Genomic DNA, 17,531 nt, shown 5'->3' with positions numbered 1-17,531 from the left:
ATGCAGAGCAGGAAATGTCTGGGATAATAGCAGTCAGGGCTCTTGGAGGGCACTGAAAAGACATACATCCTACTAAACGTGTTGCACACCCCATCAGGAAGTCCACCAATGAGCCAGTGGGACTATCTCACCTACACATCCTCCCACTGGTCCACAGGCACCCCAAATGCATCACAACCTCTCCCATACTCTACCCTACCACTCTGTGGCCAGCTCCCTGAGCACAATCCCTATGACAACAAAACTGAGTCTTTGCAGAAAGTTAGTGAGCACATGTGGAAAGCCAGCCCAACTCTGCAGCACTGTGAAAAAGCACACAGTCTGAGCATTCAACACTGCCCTCGAGAAAGCAAATGGGAGTCTGACAGCCCCAAGTCTGGTTTTGCAGGATCAAAAGAAGGCATGCAATCTTAAGAACTCACCTTGTAAGAGGGGACAAGAACTGTGGAGAAGAAATACAATAGAAAATATATGAAAAAGGCTCAGAATCCCTAACATGGATGATGGAAGGTGTTTCCTGAAGCCAGTCAGTAAAGACTAGAGGAGGTGAGTGTCTCTTTAAATGCAAATGCAGCAACACAAACTTAAAGGAAAATTTAAAAATTATTAATCATAAAACCATCAAAGAAATAATATTTTCTAATAATCAACCTTAAAAAATGAAATTTCTCTAATAAAAAATACAAATAGTCATTTTAAAGAAACTCATTGAACTGCAAGAAAACACAGAAAGGCAGTTTGCCAAAATCAGCAAAACAATAATAAAATGAAGAGTCTATTACAGATATATAAATCATTTTTAAAAACAAGTTCTGGAACTGAAGAATGCAATGAATAGAATTAAAAATTCAGGAGAAAGGGGCACCTGGGTGGCTCAGCTGGTTAAGCATTTGGCTTTGGCTCAAGTCATGATCTCCCAGTTCAAGAGTTCAAGCCCCGCATCAGGCTCTGTGCTGACAGCTCAGAGCCTGGAGCCTGCTTCAGATTCTGTGTCTCCCTCTTTCTCTGTCCCTTCTCCACTCACAGTCTGCCTCTCTCTCTCTTTCTCTCTCTCTCTCTCTCTCTCTCTCTCAAAAATAAACATTTAAAAAAACTTTTAAAAATTTCAGGAGAAAGTGTCAGTATCAAACTGGATCAAATAGAAGAAAGAATCTGTGAAGTAGAAGACAGATCTTTTTAATTTTTCCAATAAGAGGAGAACAAGTCAAAAAGAAGGAAAAGGATAAAAGAAAGCCATATGGACTATGGGATACCATTAAAAGAAATGACCGTGCATTACTGGAGTCCCAGAAGGAGAAAATAGGGAGAAAAGGGCAAAAGCTTTTTGAAGGAAAGAATGGCTGAGAATATCCTAAAACTGGGGAGAGATATGGACACTGTTGGTGGGAATATAAATTGGTACAACCATTATGGAAAACAGTATGAAGTTTCCTCAAAAAATTAAAAAATAGAAATGCCATATGATCCTGCAATCCCACTCTGGACTCATATCTGAAAGAAATGAAATTATCTTGAAGAGACAGCTGCATTCTAATGTTTGCTGCAGCATCGTTCACAATAGCCAAGACATGGAAAAAACCCACATGATAATCAGCAGATGATAAATAGACAAGGAAAATGTGAATTATATATAATTTAGCCATTAAAAAAAGGAAATCTTGCCACTTGCAACAACATAGGTGAAATTTGAGAGTATTATGCTAAGTGAAATAAATAAATAAAGCATAAGAAATACTGTATGATATCACTTCATATGTAATCCAAAACTAAACTCACAGAAACAGAGAATAGAATGGTAGCTCCTGGGAGCTGGGGGTGGGAGAAATGGGGAGATGTTGGTTAAATGTACAAACTTTTAGCTGTAAGATGAGTAAGTTCTGGGGAGCTAATAACAGCATGGTGACTATAGTTAACAATACTGTATTGTACACTTGAATATTGCTAAGTGAGTAAACCTTAAATGTTCTCACCATAGGGGGGGGGAAATGGTAATTATGTGAGGTGATGGAGGTGTTAACTAACCTTTTTCTGATAATCATTTTACAACATATACATGCATCACTTTGTACACCTTAACTTAGGTGGGGCTAAGATGTCAATCATAGCCCAATAAGCCTGGGGAGGAGGGGGAAGAAATTATAAGGAAAAAAAAAGGAATATTTGAGTATATAAATGAATGAAGATTAACAGAGTTGTTCCAAGATCACACAGCTAGTAAGCATCGAGTCTAGAGAATACTCTGTAAAGTAGGACTTCCACATTCCTGTGCTATGCCAATGCTGACATTCTCTAGGCACATCCAAGTTAGAGGTCAGCTTGGTAGCATAGTGTCGAGGACAATGCATGAGACTAGGAAGGACAGAGCTGGGTCCTGGTCCCAGTCCCACAGTTTACCATAGGCCATTAGATAAGTCACTTAGCTTTCCTTAGCTTCAATTTCCTCATCTGTAAAATAAAAATAATATCTACTTTTCATTGTGTTGGCAGTTATTGCATAATAATATTAACTTCACCATACCTAAAAGGAAGTAGTAACTTTAACTGCACAGAGTTAATATGAAAATTAAGGGAGACTGTAAACTGTGAAATCACTCTTCAAACTAAAAAGATCTGTGCAAATGTAAATCCACAGAAGAAGCAATTATCTTCACAATTAAGAAAGACTGAGAAACAGGGAAGCACATTTCCCATCATTATACATGGTCATTGCTACCATGACCACCTGTCAGAGAAGCTTCAGTTATAAGATCTGCCCTTTGTCTATAGCACTCATTGACACTTGGAGCCACTAGCCAAAGCTTGGGTGAAGGATTTTACCTCAGGAAATTCCAGACATGGGCTTAACACCAGGATCCTGATGTCGCTGCATTCCTATCTGCAGGAGTTAGGAGTCAAACCTGGCACAGGACTTCCTGCTAGCATGCTACCCGTAGCCCAGCCAGCTTTCCTCATCTTTGCTGAAATCATTACACCTGTGTCATCTGCTTTTGGTTCAAGGCCTACCACTCTGGCTGCTCATTCAGTTTCCACTAAGAAAGTCACCGAATATTCTATACCAATTGTTAAATGTTAAATTGCATCCCCTAAAAAAAATATGAGAGTCCTAATCCCCAAGATGCCTCAGAATTTGTCCTTATTTGAAAATAGGGCTATTAGATATGTAATTAGTTGAATTCAAATGAGACTATATTTGAGTAAGGTTGGTCCCTAATCCAATATGACTGGTGTCCGCAGAAGCAGATGTCCATGTGAAGACACAGAGACACACAGGCACAAGGCCACATGATGACAAAGGCAGACAATGAAGTTATGCAGCTATAACCAAGGAACCCCAAGGATTGCTGGCAAACTCCAGAGGCTAAGAAGAGGCAGCCAAGAATTCTCCTACAGGTTTCAGAGGGAGCATGGCTCTGCTGACACCTTCACCGCAGACTTGTAGCCTCCAGAACTGGGAAACAATGCATTTCTATTATTTTAAGCCACTCGGTTCATGGTACTTTGTCATAGCAACCCTAAAAAACTAATACAGCTTAGTCTACAATCCCGCAAAAGTGCAATAGCGCTACCCCCACCGGACTCATCAACAAGAAGAACTCCCAAACAAAGGTTCAAAGTAGCGTTCTGTCTCATTTATCCAGAAAGCAATGCTTTAGGAGACTCAACTATGTAACTGTGGCCAAGGACCAGAAAAGAGGCAATAAAGTGCCCCAGTCAAATACCTATGACATAGTTCACATTTTTAATTCCTAGAAGAGATTTTTGAAGACTCATTTAGAACCTACTGACCCTTATCTGAGAAACTGCCCTACAGCAGAGTTGACACATAAACTACTGGAGAGTAGGTATAGAGCTGATAGCAGAGGCGAGCAGTAGCTGAGAATGGAGAAGACAGACTTACAGGTGACATTTAAAAAACTCTCGGCATCCCGGGGCCATCTAGAGCAGAGGGAAACATGTCTACATTTTAATAAATGCTTGGGAAAAAATGATGAGTTTGATTCATCCAAAATGTATAAGTGGTTTTTTTCCAGTCAGTTTGGAGTGACAGGGACCATTTTTACGCCCCTGCCTGAAAAGACTAAAAAGCCAGACAAAATATATGAAACAATGGTGTTTAGGGACATAGGATACCAGGCAATGAGGGACAGTGATTCCTCAGAGATGGGAAGCAAATGAGGTGAGCCCTACTGTTGCCCAAGAGCGCGTGCAGGCTTTGGAACTGGGGGGAAGGGTCCAGGCAGGGCCCAGGCTCTCCTGAGTGGGGGAACGGAGGGAAACTCCAGTGAGCTTCCAGGGAACTGTGCCAGCGAGGAAAGAGCTGCAGAAGGAGCACTCCTCCAGAGATCTAGGGAGTCTCCCTCACATCCTCATGGTGTCCGGAAACTACCCAAGACTGGGGAAAGAACCACCAGAAAGGATCAGCAAGCACAAGCCCCAGAGTTCACACACACCTGGAAACAATTCCTGTTGCCACAGCAGAGCAGAAAACCTCATAATTCATGGAGCGTCAGGCAGAGCACTAAGAAAGGTTTTTTTCCCTCAGCCGTGGGACAAAATTGGCTCTGATATAAACACTAATTCCAGTAGCACCTAACAAGATTTAAAATACTTTAACAACACTATGGTCTCAAAGTATCTCCCCACAAAATACTTATTAATTACAAACTGATAAAGGGTAAGTTTAGGGTGGTGAAGCTAGGCAGACACAAGCCCATCAAATGATCAAAAGTTGAGTCACCAGTAATGGACAAGTCAATGTGCCTCCTCATAGGATGCATTAACGGCATTCCTTTTGTAATGCTCCTGCCAAGAATGCATTCTCCAAATCAAATCATGGAGATACGTTAGGCAAACCCAAAATAGGGGAAGTTTTACCATGTAACTGGCCTATGACCTTAAAAAGTGGCAAAGTCATGAAAGTCCTGGAAAGACTGAGAAACTGAGTGTGAAAGAGACAAAAGATGCAAGACAACCAAATACAACCCGCAACTCTGGATCGGACCCTTTTTCTTTAAAAACCATAGCTGGGCACCCTGGGGGAACATGAGTGAGATCTCTGGATGACATGACAGTAATAGACAGATGTTAATGGCCTGATTTTGATTTTGATGGTAGCACAGAAAATCCTTCTGTGGAAGAATTACATACTGAAGTCTTCCAGCAACTTACTTTCCAATGGTTCAGGAAAACTGTTATTTGTAATATTCCGGCAAATTTTCTGTAAATATGAAATTTTATTAAAATATAAAAATAAACTTTACTGAGGAACAGGAAGGAAAAATCTAATAAGTGAAGAGACATTCTGTATTTCTAGAATGGGAAGGTTATATATTTCAAAACCATCATTTCTTCCACGTAAATTTTATGAAGTCAATACACTTCAAATTAAAATTCCATCAGAAATTTGTGAAAGTATTAGGGTAAAAGAGCCAATAAAATATTGGAAACTAAAGAAAACAAGGAGTAATTTACATTTCAATATATTTAAATTTACTTCAAAATGCAGTAATCAAAATGGCACACTATGGCACCAGCCTGCAAAATATTTGAATAATTGAACAGAATGAAAAGGCAGCAAAAAAAGGTCAAGTTAATGGCATTTGAAATCAGTTAGAATGAGTTACTTATCAAATATTAGGCTACTGGTTAATAAATTTGGGGGGAAATTTTTAAATACGTAACATGCCTCATACTATATATCAAAATAAATCCCATGTACATTGAAGTTTAAATACACATAATGCATCTATAAAAGTAATAGAGAAATGTAATCAACACATTTCTAAAATCTCGAGGTGCAAAAATTTTCTAAATATGACATCAAAGGCAGGAACAGAAGATAAAAATGGAATTGCGTACATAGGAAGTTAAAACCTTTGTACATCAAAAAGTACACAAAGAAAGATAAAACAGTTGTAACAAAATCAGCAAAGAGTTATAATGTCCTTACTATTAATTTTTTTTAACGTTTATTTATTTTTGAGACAGAGAGCATGAACGGGGGAGGGGCAGAGAGAGAAGGAGACTCCAGGCTCTGAGCTGTCAGCACAGAGCTCATCCCAGGGCTAGACTCACAAATCTCGAGAACAGGACCTGAGCCAAAGTCTGACGCTTAACCAACTGAGCCACCCAGGTGCCCCTATAATGTCCTTACTATTAAAGAACATTATATATCCATTAGAAAGTAAACCCAAAAAAGAAAAGAAACAATTCACAAAGGAAGACAAATAGCTAATAAACACAAGAAGCTGGGTGTTGAATTTCATTAGAAATAAAGATGCAAATTACAAAATATCATTCTTCACCCATCAAATTAACAGAGGTTAGATGCTCATCCAAAAGCATCTCTTATAATAATAAAAAATTAGACATAAACCCAGCCCTTTTTAAAACAAAGAAACTGTTAAATAAATTACAATATTATGGTAAGTAGAAGTCTAAGATGGCCCCAGGATTTCTCCACCCTGGTACACATGCCTTGTAGAATCCTGCTGACTATCAATATGATGGTTTACTACCCTGATTAGATCATGTTATATGACATAGTTATCTTTAAAATGAGGAGATTTTTCTGGTAGGCATGGCCTAATCTTATGAGCCCTTTAAAAGGGAAGAGTTTTCTCTGGTCACAGAAGCCAAAAAGTACAAACACAGTAAGGATTCAATGCACCACTACTTGCCTGCAGATCAAGGGGGCCTTGCTTGCATGTCAAGGAAAACAGGTGGCCTCCAGCTGCTAAGAGCAGTCCTCAGCTAACAACCAGCAAATACAAGAGGACTTCAGCCCTATGACCTTGAGGAACTGAATTCTGCCAACAGAAATGAGCTTGGAACAAGTCTTCCTAGAGTCTTCAGAGAACTTAGCCCAGCTGATACTTTGATTTTGGCCTTCTGACATGTGACCAGAGACCTTAACCATGCCATGCCAGACTTCTGACCTATGGAACTGTGAGCTAATACATGGGTATTATTTTATTTATTCACTTTTTAAATGTTTATTTATTTATTTTGAGAGAGAGAGAGCACACGTGCACAAAGTGGGAAAGGGGCAGAGAAGAGAGGGAGAGAGAGAATCCCAAGCAGGCTGCAGGCCATCAGCGCAGAGCCTGACTCGGGACTTGGTCTCACGAACTGTGGGATCATGACCTGAGCCAAAATCAAGAGTCTTATGCTTAACCTACATGCCCATGGGTATTATTTTAAATTGCTGAGTTTGTGGTAATTTGTTACACATCAATAGAAAACTAGTGCAAATATATTCACACAAAGTATTTCAAGTATCTGATTGGTATTTTCACTAAAAGTACAAGAAAACTGGCAAATGTTTATGATATAGTATTTGGATTTTTTTTTTAAAGGACTCAAGGGGTACCTGGGTGGCTTAGTCGGTAAGCATCTGACTTAAGTTCAGGTCATGATCTCATGGTTTGTGGGTTCGAGCCCTGCATTGGCTCTATGCTGACAACTCAGAGCCTGGAGCCTGCTTCGGATTCTGTGTCTCCCTCTCTCTCTGCCCCTCCCCCACTTGTGCTCTATCTCTCTCTCTCAAAATTAAATAAACAGTTAAAAAAATGTTAATATAAAATAAAGGAATCAAAACTAAATATACAATATAAGCACAATTTTAATTGATACGTATAGAAGGGGGATGCCTGGGTGGCTCAGTCGGTTAAGTGTCCAACTCTTGATATGGATTCAGGTCATGATCTCCTGGTTAGTGAGATTGAGCCCCATGTTGGGCTCTGTGCTGACAGTACAGAGCCTACTTGGGATTCTCTCTCCCTCTCTCACTGCCCCTCCTGTGATCTCTCTCTCTCTCTCTCTCTCTTAAAATTAATAAATAAACTTAAAAAGCAAACAAACCAAAAAACACTGCATAAAAATACACCAAAATGGCATGAGAGGTTATATCTGGTGAAAGAACTAAGTATTTTAAATTTTTCCCTTCTATTTTTCTGATCCAACTTTTCCTAAATGAGGGTATATTATTTTAACAAGCAGAAATAAAATCAGCAATACTTCAACAACTGCCAAGAACAAAGCTTCTGGTTTTGAGAGGCAACTAAAGTATTTCAGCTAGTTTATCAATAAGATGGAAGAAAGAATCTTTATAGCATCTTTATACTAATATTTGAAATTAAGCTCTGTTGTGAAATAGTAATACATGAACACAGGCAAACACAATGAGACTGTTGTCTCTGACCGCTTCAGGGACAGTCCCCAATGTGACATTAATTCTGAAGCCTGTGCCTCCGCAGTCGCAGATGCTGTGAATGAACTTGGGGAATGCTGCAACATTAGCCTTCTCTGCTAATCCTGCTAATGCACTCACAATCTATTTGACAGGCTGCCCATCACATCCCCTCTGTCAGGGCGAGCAGCCTTCAGAGGTGGCTGTGACAAGCGGATTACAGAAAGGACGCCCAGGAGGACAGACTGGCCCTCCCTTCACTGCACTCTGACTAGCTTTGTAGATAGGCCGCATACCACAAAGGCAATCAGACTCATCTTCAATACAGACCTCTTGGCACAGAGTACCAGAGGGAGACGTTCACCAACCCAAGGGAATGAGTGTTTTCTGACAGTCACGCCATCCTCCAGCCTCATCGTGGAGAAAGAAACAAGGCAATTGGAAGGAAAAATTCACAGGTTTCTGGATCATTCCTTAATAGCAGAGCCCCCCTCCTCTGCAGAGACCCTGCGTGCTCTAGAAAACTAGTAAAAGTTCTGGCCTCTCGGGATGAGTCAGAACACAGCTCTGCCCCCTCCTTCCCCTCTGGTTACCAGGTTCCTCAGTGAGTGGTTGACACTCCATAAAACCTACATTTACAGCTTGGGCTTCATTAAATTAGCAGGATCATTTTATTTGCCTTCTAAATTTTCAGGGATTCCATTTTAAATGTTTCATTTAAATACAAGGCAAAATAGAAATAAAAGGCACAGTCTTCACACTAGCAGATTATTCTTTGAAAAAGTAACATAGGATTTGTCCAGAGCAAAGTTGCTATTCCTTCTTCTGCAAAAGTCCCTTCCAGCCAGCCCCCATCACTCTGGAAGTGGACAGTTCTTTCTACCTCAGTTTACACACTTGGTTCTCAAGTGATGAGAAGGAGACTTTTCCCAGAAACAGTTAACTTAGTTACCTCCTTTTGTCATGAAGTGTTCCTCACTCCTGTAATCAGGCCAAGGCTCTTCAGTTTCCCGCTCATCTGGGAATATGTCCTCGGGCTCAGGAGCCGCAAAAGGCATAGAGACTACTGAGACAAGCAGAACCGGCTGGGGGCCTCAAGGAGCCTACCATCTAGAAGAGATGACCAATAGTGACCCAGTGTTAGAAGTGCTATGAGTGAGGTTTCTGTACAAGAGTGAGGTTCCATACAAGCACCTGGGAGAGACTGCCAGACCAGACTGTGGAGGCAAGGTACTCTCACCACCTTCTCCAGCTGTATTTTTTTTTAATTTTCTTTAATGTTTACTTTTAAGAGAGAAAGACTGAGAGTGATCTGGAGAGGGGCAAAGGGAGAGGGAGACACAGAATCCGAAGCGGGCTCCAGGCTCCGAGCTGTTAGCACAGACCCGGATGCGGGGCTGCAACTCACAAACTGTGAGATCGTGACCTGAGTTGAAGTCAGACGCTTAACCAACTGAGCCACCCAGGTGCCTCTTCTCCAGCTGTATTTAAGCCACACTGATCATTGGTGCTTCTTCTGTGAGATAGACCTCTGAAGGTTAGCTGAAAGTCTTCACCAAGTCCCATCAGGACAGTGACCAGATATCCCCCACTGAGGCCTCACCCTCCACTCTGCCATCAGTCCTTGACACGCCCAGCATAGGTGTTGCAACGTTATTCAGGCTCACAAACTTGCAGTGAAATGAACAGAAATGAAGAGGAACATCACACACGCCGCCCTACCGTCTCCAACAAGCCACACCCTCTCCTGATGGAAAATAAGCACAATAGCTCTCATGCAGGCGAAGTTCAGCCACCGCTCCTGCTCCTCTTTCTCCCAGAAGGGGCTCCATCCTAGATGAGACCCTTGGCAGGTCGCTCTATGGAGCAGGAGCAGGGCTTCTTCCTTGTACCTGGAGGTGGAGGCTAGGACCCAGGCCTTCCTCATTCCTTGGCCTGTGCACAGCACCCCCTGGGAGGCCCAGAGCTTTCTCAGCCCACCCCTCTTCCCTACTCTCTCCATTCCCAGAGAGGTTAAAGCCTAGCACTCTTTGTCCTTCTGGGCAGGGCAATCAGAATTTTGGAGATCTCAGTGAATCTCAGCTGTATACAGGGAAGCAGTAAAGGGTCTTGTGAGTGCATGAATTTTGGAGTCTGAAGAACCTGGAATTGATTATGATTATGTTCTATGACATACTCTGTTACCTTGTGCAAGTGTATTCTTTTGGCCTCCATCTCTTCATCTGAAAATATGAGAATAGTATCTGTGGATGTCAATCTCTCAGAACAGTGTTTTGCATATGGTAAGGGCTCAATAAATGGTAGCTCTATAAAATATTTTCTCCTAGAATATCTCCTAGGTCTGCATCTAAATATCAGCTCTCACTAACGAAGGAGGAAGGAAGGGATCTCATGAGAAAATGAGGGATTCCAGACCCCTGGGGAGCAGTCCAAGGTTTGTTTTCAAAGGGAGGTAGACTCTCATAGATGTCTCTGAAATCATCCTGCCCACAGAAGTACGTTCAATTAAGGCAATTCCTGTTCATCACTTAGAGGCATGCCCCCCAGGCCAGACAGGGGAAGTGTGCACCAAGCATCACTCCAGACATTAAGCCCACTGTGCCCCCAACTTTCTGGCTGCATATACATGGGGATTTTCTGGAAACCTCAAAGGACCTGGAGCCAGCCAAGCAGGCTGAAGACAATCACCCATTGTAAAAACAATGAAACCAACAAGCTGGAAAAGTCAGAATGGATTTCACCTGGCCTCCTCAGGCTGCACTAACAGATCCCTACTCATGCTCCATGCCCTTCTGGCCCATGCCTACTGTACAGCTCAGAGTGATTTATATGACAGGGAAATAAGCCAGTAGTAAACACGCACAAAGAAAACTCTAAACATTGCTTTACCTTTTTTCTGCCAAAAATGTGCTTTGCAGCCAGTTGTAAAGTGACCTTAATATCCACAGATAAAGTTCATGTAATACCTAGCTTTGGCTCACTCCCTAATTTCAGATTCTGAAGATTACATAGATAAAATTTACAGGGATTCTTTTTTAGTTTCTTGCCACATCTGAAAACCTGTCCAAAGATAGGAGAGATCCTGTGGGCTGCTGGTCTCCTACAGATGGGCCTTATGCAGAGATTCCCATTTTAACACAGCAATGTGCTTGGTTTGGTCTAACTACTATGAACACTTCACTCTGAAATTTGAAGTGAGTTTTCCTTGTTTCTCTAGAGATAACTATTTATTATTAAAATCTTTGTGTTCATTTTTTTCAAAATGTGTGTTTTTGTAGTTGTTCTTGCTTTCGAGGGCAGTTGGTTTACTTTTATTGTGCTTCTGGGGCAAGTCAGAATATCCACATGCTTCTTCATATTTCATAACGTGAAGCTGATTTTCTAATTACAGCTATTTTGATCTGTATATGTCTGCTACACAGTTCTGTAACCCATATGCAAAGCTTCTGCCTGAATCTGCATGGGCGACGTAACTAGCTGTCTGGCAACTAAAGAAGAATCAGAGTATCCAGGAGAGAAAAATAAATTTGATTTCTCGCTCATAGCAAAAATGGGACATAGTCAACCCTGTCAATGAAGTCTGTAAACATTTTTATAGCTATCCCAAGCACTTTTCCCCCCAAGCACTGTTTAAATTCTCTTTGCTCAAAGACATTTTTGAAACACCAAAAGAAACTGAAAAGCTGGGAGGTACAGGTACTTTAAGGCTCAGTAGAAAGAAGTAGATAGTCTTTAGCAATGTTATCTATATTTATGGCACAAATGTAAATTTTCTCTAACCAAAACTGTACAAGTCAGAAAAGATAAGTACTTTTATCCTCATTGACAGGTAAGGAAATTGAGGCCCTCAGAGGTTGCAGGATTTGACTAAGGCGACCCAACAAAGTTCAGCAATAAAATGTGTGCTGAGACACACATTTCCTGCTTCCCAGTTCCTTTCATCTGGGTTATCTATTTAAGTTGCCCTGACTTACTGAAGTAAACATTATGCTGTAACAACACACATTTCCCTCAGTTTGCATGATGTCCACACTTAGCCTGTGCTCAGGAACTAGTTACAGGTCTTAATAAATAATATTAACTGAAGAGAAGGTTTTGCTTTAATAATTATTTCTCAGGGTGCTTGGGTGGCTCAGTCAGTTAAGCATCCAACCTTGGCTCAGGTCATTATCTTGCAGTTTTTGAGTTCGAGCCCCATGTCGGGCTCTGTGCTGACAGCTCAGAGCCTGGAGCCTGCTTCAGATTTTATGTCTCCACCTCTCTCTGCCCCTCCCATGCTCGTGCTATGCCTCTCTGTCTCTTGATAATAAGTAAAAGTTAAAAAAAAAATAAAGGAAATAATTATTTCTCTCCCTGGGGTACCTGGGTGGCTCAATCCATTAAGCATCCAACTCAGGATTTTGGCTCAGGTCATAATCTCAAGGTTTGTGAGATCAAGCCCTGAATCAGGCTCTGCTCTGTCAGCACAAATTCTTGGGATTCTCTCTCTCTCTCTCTCTCTCTCTCTCTGCCCCTCCCCTGCTTGTTCTTCCTCACTCTCTCTCTCAAAATAAATAAACATTTAAAAATAATAATTATTATTATTCCTCTCCCTGACCAACTCAACACTAAGAAATCTGTAAGGCACAATTATAGAAGAGAAGGGAAAAAATCCTATCCGGTTAGGAAATATTCTGACAATAAAGGAAACTAATCTAATATTTTAGGAAAATTTGGACAGATTCTTGAAATTCCATTGTCAAAAATTTAACAAATCTTACAATTCTATGGACATATTTATATTAAAAATTACAACATGAAAACCAGACATGAGAGTAGGGCAAAAAAGAAATCCATGCTCCCAGCCACTAGATACATTAGATTTTTTTTGTTTTCATAAACAAAATAACAGACTCAATTTTACTGAGCCAAAATTCAAGAGGTTATAGCTAATCTAAAAATATTGATTGTTCCTTTTTTTTTTTAATCCACAGGGACCCTACATACCAACATTTGAGAGTAGACAAAAGTTTTGTAACTTTACAATAAAATACCACCCCAGAGCATGTTATGTCAAAACCTAAAGTGAGAATTTTGTATTACAAAATTAAAAACACCACAATATATTAGAGTGGCAACCCCGGATCGGATCACCTTGGAACAATAAATGAAATGATCCCAGGAAATGGGAATTTGTGCAGAAATTTGTCACGTAGTGGATAGTTCCATAAGGCTAATACCAGTTCACTTTTGCAACAAGATATTCAGAAGGCCACAGATTACCAGTCAGGAAAGACAGTGAGAAGTCTGGACTTCTGTCTGCCTGCATGCAAAGGGAAGCTCCTCCATGTCCCATCCAGGTGTGTCTGAGAAGACTGAGTGGGCAGCCAAACTTGCACCACCACCCAGATGTAAAAAGCTTTCTGTGTACCCCCAGAAGAAGCTATGTGGAAACAACAAAAAGGACCTTTCCCCTCCTAGCGTAAATGCCAGTGGGGAGCCTGAAATCTCACCTCTACAAAGTTGCAATACGGCACCCGCTCCTCCTAAGTTGGTAAGAGAGGCCAAGTGGGTGTCCTGGACATTCATCCCCACATGGTAGTAACAAAGTGACACCCCTTCCCTACCAGTATGGCAAGTCAGAGGAAACTTACCAAAACAGATTTCAATAAGAGTTTCATAACAGAATACCAAAAATTTCAAGGGTATGATCAGAAATTACATGTCAGACCAAGAACCAGGAAAATCTCAACTTGAAAGAGAAAAGATAATCAACACACATCAACATCAAGATCACACAGATGTTGAAATTATCAACGAGAATTTTAAAGCAGCCATCATAAAAATACTTCAATGAGCAGTTACAAACCCTTGCAACAACTTAAAAAGTCTCAGGAAAGAAACAGAATATATATTTTTAAAAACCATTTGTAAATTTTATGGGTGGCTCAGTGGGTTAAGAATCCAACTCTTGATTTTGGCTCAGGTCATGATATCACGGTTTATGAGACTGAGCCCTTGTGGGGCTCTGCATTGACAGCAAGGAGCCTGCTTAGGATTCTCTCTCTCCCTCTCTCTGCCCCCACCCCACTGGTTCATTCTCATTCTCCCTCTCTCTCTCTCTCTCTCTCTCTCTCTCTCACTCTCTCTCTCTCTCTCTCTCACTCTCTCTCTCTCTCTCTCTCTCTCAAAAATAAACTTTAAAAAACCCATATGTAAATTTTAGAATTAAAAAAAAAAATCATTGGAATTTTTTAAACCCTCAATATCAGAATGGAGGGGACCCAGGAAAGAATCACTGAACTGGAAGACAGAACAATAGAATTGACCCAGATTCACCAACAGACAGAAAACAGAGTGAAAATGTGAAGAGAACCTCAAAAACCTGGGGAACTATAACATTTGTCATTGCAGTCTATGAAATAGAGAAAAACAGTAAAGATGAAAAAAGTATTTGGAGAAACTGAACATTTTTGAACAGTATTTTGAACAGCTGAACATTTTTCAAATATGGAAAAGAAATAATGGCTGAAAACCTTTTGAAACATGGAAAAAGATACAAACCTATAGAATTAAAAATCTGAGAAAACCCCCAAAATGGATAAACCCAAAGAAATCCATGCCAAGAACCATCATAATCAATTTCTGAAAATTAAAAACTTTAAAAAAACTAAAAAACTTTAAAGACATAGAAAGCACCTTAGAAGCAGCAAGAGAGAAATGACACCTTACATGCAAAGGAAAAACAATTCAAATGACAACAGATTTCTCATCAGAAACCATGAAAGCCAGAAGGAAGCAACACATTTTTCAAGTGCTGAAAAGAAAGGACTGTTAACCCAGAATTCTGTACCTGGTGAAATTATCCTTCAGAAATGAAGGAGAAATAAAGACATTCTCAGATGAAGGAAAATTAATAGAATTTTTCACCACCAGACCTACCTTAAAATAATGGCTAAAAAAGTTCTCCAAAAAGAAAAGAAATGGTAAAAGATGGAAAACAAAAATATAAGAAGAAAAAAAAATTGAAAAAGCACAGACACAGCTAAATACAACAGACTTTCCCTCTTGAGTTGTCTAAATTGTTTGATGGTCAAAGCAAAAAGTAATGCATTGTCTAACTTGGATCTCAATGCATGTAAAGGCAATATTTATGACTATCATGTCATGCACAGGGAGGAGGACAAAGGGGCTTACAAGTTGGTATCTTAGTTCAAGCTGCTGTAACAGAATACCACAGACTCACTGACTTAAAGGACAGGCATTTCTTTCTCTGTGAGTCCAAGACCAAGGTGCCAACAGATCTAGTGTATGGTGAAGGTCATCTTCCTGGTTTATAGATGGCCAGCTTCTTGCTGTGTCCCCACATGGTGTGAAGCAGAGAGAGAGGAAGCAAGTTTCCTCAAGACGCTTCTTATAAAGACACTAATACCATTCATGATAGCTCCACCTTCAAGACCTAATTAATTACCTCCCAAAGCCCCATTTCCTAATACCATCACATTGGGGATTAGGATTTCACCACAGGGATTTTGGGGGGTTACATTCAGTCCACAAGAGGAGTTAAGGTTTCACTCAAACTGCTAAAACATTGATATCAGTAGATATCAATGTGGTAATTATACAGTTCTGTATCTTCATTATGGTGGTAGTTACAAGAATCTACCTATTCCTATTTTTGTGGGAAAATAGCATAAAACTAAATGCAAACATTGTACCAATATCAATTTTCTGGTTATGATATTGTATTACCATCATGCAAGGTGTAACTGTGGAAGAAAATGGTGAAGGACACATGGACCTTCTCTGTACTATCATTGCAATTTCCTATAAATCTATAAGTAATTCAAATTAAAAAGTTAAAAAAAAAAAAACAGAACTCAGAGTGCCTGGGTGGATCAGTCAGTTAAGCATCCAAGTCTTGATTTCAACTCAGGTCATGATCTCACAGTTTGTGGGTTCAAGGCCCACATTGGGCTCTGCGCTGACAGTGCAGAGCCTGCTTGGGATTCTCTCTCTCCCTCTCTCTCTCTGCCTCTCCTCTCTCATGTGCGTGCTCTCTCTCTCGCTCTCGCTCTCTCTCAAAATAAGTAAATAAACCTAAAAATAAAATTTTTTTAATTTGTTTTTAAAAACTGAAAAAAAAAAAAAAAACCCAGAACTGTTCTAGGTTAAAAGAGGACAAGACATAAACGCAATGTGAAAAACTTTGGATTTTGATTTTTAAAAATTCAAAAAATGGGGGGTGCCTGGGTCGCTAAGGAGGTTAAGAGCCTGACTCTTAATTTTGGCTCAGGATTTGATCTCACAGTTCATGGGATCAAGTCCCGAGTCAGTATCTGTGCTGACAGCACAGAGCCTGCTTGGGATTCTCTCAGTCCCCCTCTTTCTCTGCCCCTCCCCTGCTCTCACTCTCTTTCAAAATAATAACCTTAAAAAATCAAAAGGTGGGAAAATTTGGGGAAACTATAATGTAGATGGGACATTTGATGACACCAGGCAAAATTATTATTGACAATAATGTTATGGTAAAAGAGTAACGCCCTTATTCCTAAAATACGTGTGCTGAATTATTTAAGGTTAACATATAATGAAGTCTGAAACTAACTTGCAAATGGTTCAGGGAGAAAGACAGCAAGAGAGAAATATAATAAAACATGATCAGCTGTTGACTCTATAAAGAAAGTATGAAAGTGTTCTCTGTCCATTCTTACAATTATTCTGTATGTTTATAAAATTTTCATTTTAAAAAAGTTGGAGGGGCGGAGTGGAAGGATATGTGATAAAGTATAGTAAAATGTTAACTGTGGAATTTAGGTGGTGGATAATTGAGTGTTCCCTATAAATTTCTATTGTGCCATAGGACTGAAGTGTTTAAATTAATATATGGGGGGGAGAGAAAGCTGAGGAAACATATCAAAGCCCAGCGCCCTCCTCCAGCACTCCCTATACTCCCCGGCCCAGTTAAATACATACTTATGATAATTAAAATAAAACATCATTTGCCAGAGACAAAACCTTGCCTGGCTTCCTGCCTGGAGAAGCCCTAGCAATGCCTCCCACTTTTCCCGTAGTGGTAAAACCCCAGCCAATGCCACAGTCCCCACAGCCACACTGAGGAGGCTCCCATGGGTCCCGCTAATTGTCAAGGAGAGACAAATCTGAATATGTTTTATATATATATATATATATATATATATATGAACTAAAAAAAAAAAACAAACAACAACATTCTACCATTGTGGTGGGAGTTTTTAACACACTAAAGTACCCAAGTTAGGAATTAATAGACAAACTGAAAAATAAAAAGGAATATAGAAGATAAAAGATTTAGAAGCTACATCTATGGTGCCCAGATCCA

Source organism: Prionailurus bengalensis, chromosome A3 (genome assembly GCF_016509475.1).
Source record: "Prionailurus bengalensis isolate Pbe53 chromosome A3, Fcat_Pben_1.1_paternal_pri, whole genome shotgun sequence".
NCBI classification, from domain to species: Eukaryota; Metazoa; Chordata; class Mammalia; order Carnivora; family Felidae; genus Prionailurus; species Prionailurus bengalensis.
Note: the sequence above shows the minus strand (reverse complement) of the source record.